Source organism: Mastomys coucha, unplaced genomic scaffold, assembly GCF_008632895.1.
Source record: "Mastomys coucha isolate ucsf_1 unplaced genomic scaffold, UCSF_Mcou_1 pScaffold17, whole genome shotgun sequence".
In the NCBI taxonomy this organism is placed as follows: Eukaryota; Metazoa; Chordata; class Mammalia; order Rodentia; family Muridae; genus Mastomys; species Mastomys coucha.
In genome coordinates, this window is record NW_022196899.1 from 20,609,834 (window position 1) to 20,616,192 (window position 6,359).

A 6,359-nucleotide genomic window follows, 5' to 3' on the forward strand; every position below is an offset into this window, starting at 1 on the left:
TAAATTGGCCACATAGCATTAATGCCTCCGCAGGGTTACTGTTGTTCATATTTAGGATATAAATTGATACCCATCTTCAGCTGGGGTTGTTATGGGGAGCGGGAATCACAGAGTGTTTCTTTAAACCTGATATCTTCGTTCCTATTTGAGTGACAGCCATCTTCTCAAGGTGCTGGGCACAGAACCCTGGGCCGTCCATGCTTGGCAAGTGCTTCACCCCCAAGCTACACCTGAAGCTCTATTCCTGGTCATTTTCCGCACCATGTAAAGGTGGGAACTATATTTTGACTTTACCTCTGAGAAAGAGGAAAATGTAATTATTCACAGAGTTTCTCAAAGCAGCATTTCTCTTCCCAAATTATGAGCCAAATTCTGCAGAAATTATGGACAGTAAATGGTGGCAGATGTCTGAAGAGGTCTCAAAGATGCAAAGAGAACATGGGGGCCAAAGGGGGTACCCACTGCATCTGATGACATGCGTGAGTGTCGTTGTTCTTTGGGGTTTTATTCTTATAGGTATGTTACACTCTACGGCCTGATCTCTTCAGTCTAGGACAGCCTGGCTTCACTTTCTTGTGTTAGGAAAAGGTCACGCTTTGGAATACTGAAGGAAAAGCTTGAGGCGCTGCAGAGTGTAATGAGCACCTCTTGGTGTTTTCATGTTCATTTGTGAGGACTCTGACTTAACGGAATGACGCCGAATGGAATGTTCTGTGCATGACCTTTGACTTTTGCCAATTCCCCACTGCAAAAGGGAAAGGCAGATTTTATGAAGAGTTTTAGGAATAAATACATTTTATAGAAATGAAAACCCAGTATGGTACTGGGGAAGTTTATTTATGCTTGCAATCTTGTTTGGAAATAAAATGGGTCCTTCTGGAAGCACGTCTCCGGCCCTTCCTTCGCCTGCACTGTCTGGTTCCAACTGGAAACTCTGACCCCTTCCTTTCTTTGTATCCAGGTCACAGCTCCAAATCTTCTTCCCCTAGACTAACTGTAACTGTAATTTTGTCACAGACAGGTGGTCCTGTGACCTTCCAGATGACACTAGCTTCCCCTGTTCAAATGAAGCCTTCTGTGGATGGGCTATACTCAGTGCTGATATTAGAAAAGATGAGTGTGGACTTGAACCATCTCAGCCAGAGAAGCATCAGTAGTTAAAAACAACTTCGAAAGCTGTGTTTCCCTATTTCATTCTGTTATTCTATTTTATTTGAATGTATTATGCTAAGTCCTGTTGCTGGGAAGAGCCATGACCAAGGCAACTGTTAAAAGACAAAGTTAACTGGGGCCTTGTTTACAGTCTCAGAGGTTTACTCTGTTATCAGCACGTTACATTCCACTCTTTGGCCCCCATAGGCTTGTAGCCATATCATACTGTGAAAATGCATTCAGTCCACCTTCAAAAGTCCCCATAGCCCTTCAGTCTTATCACTGTTTCAATCTCTTACCGGAAACCCCTACAAAATAAAAATCAAAAAAACAGATCACATGCTCCCAACATATGGCACAGGCTATACATTACCATTCCAAAAGGGAGGGAAGACAGCATAGCGAGTACATACTGGATCAAAGCAAGACTGAAAACCAGCTGAGCAATCTCCAGATTCTGTCTTCAAGTCTGATGTCAAAGCACTCTCAAGGTTTCCAACTCCTTTCAGCCTTGTTGACAACAACACACTTCTCCCTCTTGGGCTGGTTCCACATCTTGTTAACAGCTTTCTTGGGCAGGTGTCCTATGGCTGTGGCACCCCCACCATCTTGGGGTTTCTAGGGAAGTCCAGGCTTCACCTTCATACTTCACACATGGGCTATCTGGGCCTCCATGCAGAGATACTTCTGACATATATGCCTGGCCTCAGCAGCTTTCCCTAGATGGAGAGGAAGATTCCATAACCTCTGTGTTGGTTTGGAATTGTGCTTGGCCCAGGGAGTGGCGCTTTAGTAGGTGTGGCCTTGTTGGAGTAGGTATATCACTGTGGGTGTGGGCTTAAGACTCTCGTCCTAGCTGGGCGGTGGTGTCGAATGCCTTTAATCCCAGCACTTAGGAGGCAGAGGTAGGTGGATTTCTGAGTTCGAGGCCAGCCTAGTCTACAGACTGAGTTCCAGGACAGCCAGGGCTACACAGAGAAACCCTGTCTCAAAAGAAAAAAAAAAAAAAAAGACTCTCATCCTAGCTTCCTGCAAGCTTCAGATGAAGATGTAGAACTCTCAGCTCCTCCTGCACCATGCCTGCCTGGATGCTGTCATGTTCCCTACCTTGATGATAATGGACTGAATCTCTGAACCTGTAAGCATCCCCAATTAAATGTTGTCCTTATAAGAGTTGCCTTGGTCATGGTGTCTGTCCACAGCAGTAAAACCCTATCTATGGCACCCTTTTGTCTTCTAGCTTTGACTCAAAAGCCAGAACCATACAGCTAAAGCTGCCAAGTTCTGCTGCTTGCTGGAGTTGGACTTGGCCCCTTTTTCAGTTCCATCGGCATCAACGTTCTTCCCTGACATCACCACACTCTCTATTCCACTTAGCATCGGTCTTTTCTTTAAACCTTTTTTCCCTCTGCCCACTGGACTTAGTTCCTTTATACTTTTTGGTACTCCTTTTCTCAAACTATACATTTTTTTATTTCTCATTGTCTAGCTTGCTTCTTTTCATCTGTATAAGGCTGGCCACTAATAATCAACACTAGAGTATCTTGAAATCTCCTCTGCCAATGCCATTGGTTGAAAACTCTAATGTAACCTCGGGTAGATTTTGGGGGCAAGACAAGGGCAAAATGGCACAGGAATAACTCCCTCCAGCAAGCTATACCTCTTAATCCTAATCCTTTCCTAGAGTGCCACTTCCTGGTAACAAAATATAGGAGCTGATAGAAGCCATTCTCACTCGACCCACAACAAACACAGGAATTGAGAAAGCTTTCTCTCTGAATTGATATGTCTATATTGTGTATCTGTGGTGGTTTGAATAAGAATGGCCCCATACACTCATGTGTTTGAATACTTGGTCTATGGTGTGGCCTTGTTAGAGTAGGTGTGGCTTTGTTAGAGGAAGTACGTCACTAGGGGGTGGGCTTTGAGGTCTCAGAATGTCAAGCATGGTTCTCTGCCTGCTGCCTGCCCGCAGATCTAGATGTAGAACTCTCCCATTTCTGCCTGCCTGCTGCCATGCTTCCTGCCATGATGGTAACGGATGAAGCCTCTGAAACTCTACGTCAGCCCCAATTAAATGTTTTCCATTGTAAGAGTTGCCATAGTTACAGTGTCTCGTCTCTTCACTGCAATAAAGCCCTAACTAAGACCATATCAAATGGCCACATACCACTTGACACATGTCTGTAAGAAACCTTCACTGTGCAGGGTTAAGGCAGGAGGATCATGGGTTTGAGAACTTGGCACAAATATGAAAAAGAGGCCTATACAAGTATACAAATTAGGCTTTCTGGTTAATTTATAGTTATTTTCATGCTGTCCAATAAAACCTCTGGTATGTGGTATATTTTGCTGGAAAGCTACCAGTGGGGGACCAGGGATGCTAGGGGAACTGAAAGAGTGCCTGTCTGACATCACAGAGTGCCCTGGATTTAACCCAGCGTGGTGGAACCTGTCTGTGTTCTCAGCACTTGGAGATCCAGGCAGGATGCTCAGAAATCCAGGGCCATCCTTGAGCATGCATAGGGAGTTTGAGGCCAGCCTGGGCTACATTAAGACCCTATCTCAAAAAGAACCAAAACAACAGCAACAACAAGATTAAGATCACGAATAGTTCTAACCACTCTTTCTTTGGGACTTTAAAATACAACCTGACTGAGGTTTTTGCTTTTGTTTTCAATTGCTGGGCCCCAAACCCAACACCTGTACATGTTTGCAAGTCTCTGCCACTGAGCTGTCTTCTAAACTTTCTGTTTAATATTGTTTTAAAAATTATTATTTTGGGTTTTTTTTTTTTTAAGATTTATTTATTTTATGTATACGAGTACACTGTAGCTGTCTTCAGACACACCAGAAGAGGGCATACCCATACATGTGGTTGCTGGGAATGGAACTCAGGACCTCTGGAAGAGCAATCAGTGCTCTTAACCACTGAGTCATAGCTCCGGCCCTTAAAAATTGTTTATATTTTAATTTTGTATTCATTTTTGTGTGTTCCTCATCTCCACCATGGCGTGGCACATGTGTGGCAGTCACAGGATGTGCTTTGTGAGTCAGTTCTCTGTTTCCACAATATGACCCCCCAAACCTGGATTGTAAGGTTTGGTGACAGACACTTTTTCCCACTGAACCATCTTGCCAGCCCCTAATACTGTTTTCATTCTCTTTTTACACACCTCTCCCCCTCCCCCAGCAGAACCTTATGTTTTCTGACGAAGTCACTATTTAATCATCTAGGATATTGCTTTTACGAGCAAGGTACCCAGTTCCAAAGATTGAAAAATGTCATCTTTATTAAATATCCATGGTTCATTCATCCACATCGCTCTACATGTAATTTTGCCCTGTTGGACAGTAAGAGGGGCTGGGGATATATATCATCTGCCTGTTTTGGAGGGCTTTTCATGGCTGGCTCACTGTGGACACTTGAGACGAAACTTTCCGTCCTCTGAGAAGCCCCTCTATGGCCAGGTTCCCACAGATTTCCCTCTCACCCTGCCTTTAGCTTGGGCCTTTGTGCTCCAGGGTTGTTTCCTGAAATAAATGATTTCCGTGCACCTTTCCTTTGCCCTGTGTGGCTTCTGTGAGCAGAGACTTTTTCTGTCATTTCGATTTCCTCAGCGCTTCAATCACATAGCAGCAGACTTTATTTTTTGGCTCATAGTCTTATGCAGCCCAGGGTTGCCTGAATCTTGCTTTGTAGCTGAGGATGACCTTAGACGACTTAGGCCTTATTCCTCCACCTCCTCAGGGCTGGAATTACAGGTGGGGTGTCACCACGCCCCAGTTTCACACAGCAGACCTTCAAAAAAAAAGTTTGTTGTAGAGAAATACTCCCTAAGAAAAATTCATTTGATCAGAATTATGTAATCATTGTCTGTGCTTCTTCTAGAAAGAAGTAACAAGTTAGTGTCAAACACAGTTAAGGCAGGGTGATGCAAAGGTCAGATGTACAAGAGCATCCTTGACTACACAGCAAGTTCATAGCCAGTTTTGGCTACTGAGGCTCTCTTGAACAGAGAGAAGAGACTTACCTACAAAACAAATAACAGATAATTTATAAAAACTAAAAATACTGATTTTTGTGTATTTAAAAGCACTCAGCCTCCTCTTCCTCACAGCATTAGGGTCAGTCTCAGGCCTCATGTGTCCTCAGTGCATTAGGGTCAGTCTCAGGCCTCATGTGTCCTCAGCGTGAGCTGCTTCCCAGGGCCTTGGAACACTAACCCAGGGCCTGGGGGTGACCTGACAACGTTCCATGGAAAGACGGAGCATGAGGGGTGTAAGTGTGTGTGTTGTGATAAAACCTTCCACCACACGAGGTATGGACACACACTCAGGTGCTGTGCTGGGCTAGCCTGGGCCTCACAACACAATGCTGCTCAGTTAATATCTCTCTCACCTCTGCTTTTGTTTTACACAGCCCTGCTGCATCTATTACCACTTAACACACATCTGAATTTTTAAAGTTTTCTGTAATTTTTTTATTTTTATTTATTTTGCAATGTGGGTGGTGGCATATATTTTTAATTCCAGAACTCAGGAGGCAGAGGTAGGTGGATCTCTGTGAATTCAAGGCCGGCATGGTGTATGTAGCAAGTTCAGAGCAACCAGGACTACATAGTAAGGTGAGACCCTGTCTCAGAACAAAACGTGCGGCCCGGCATTGAACTGAGGTCATCAAGTCTGGCATCAAGTGAATATACCCAAATCGTCCACCTTGCTGCTTTCTCTCTTTTTAAAATTAATTTCTTAGTAGGTATTTCTGTATCCTAGGCTGCTCTCAAACGACATGGTTGCAAGATGACGGATTGGTTGATGCTGGTCCTTGAAGGTTACTCTGACCTTTGGATCCTCCTGTCTCTGCTGGGATTACAACGGTGCTCCATTTTACTCAACGTTGTTTGCACCGTTAAGATTAACCCTCCCCCAACCCCCCCCCCGGGACTTTCTGCTTTTTTTGAGACAGCGTTTCATATATCCGAATCTGACTGCAAACTCCCTGTGACGAAGACCATCAGGCTGAGCTTGAGATTTTCCAGCTCCTCTCCACAGTGTTGGCATGACAGTTGTGTGCCCATGCCAGGTTTAGGTAGCTTCCTATGTGCTAGGCAAGTAGTCAACAACCTTAACCGGGTCCCTTCTCTCCCTTCTTGTTGTGTAAGACAGGGTTTCACTTTGGGTCCCATACTAAGCCAAATGCACCG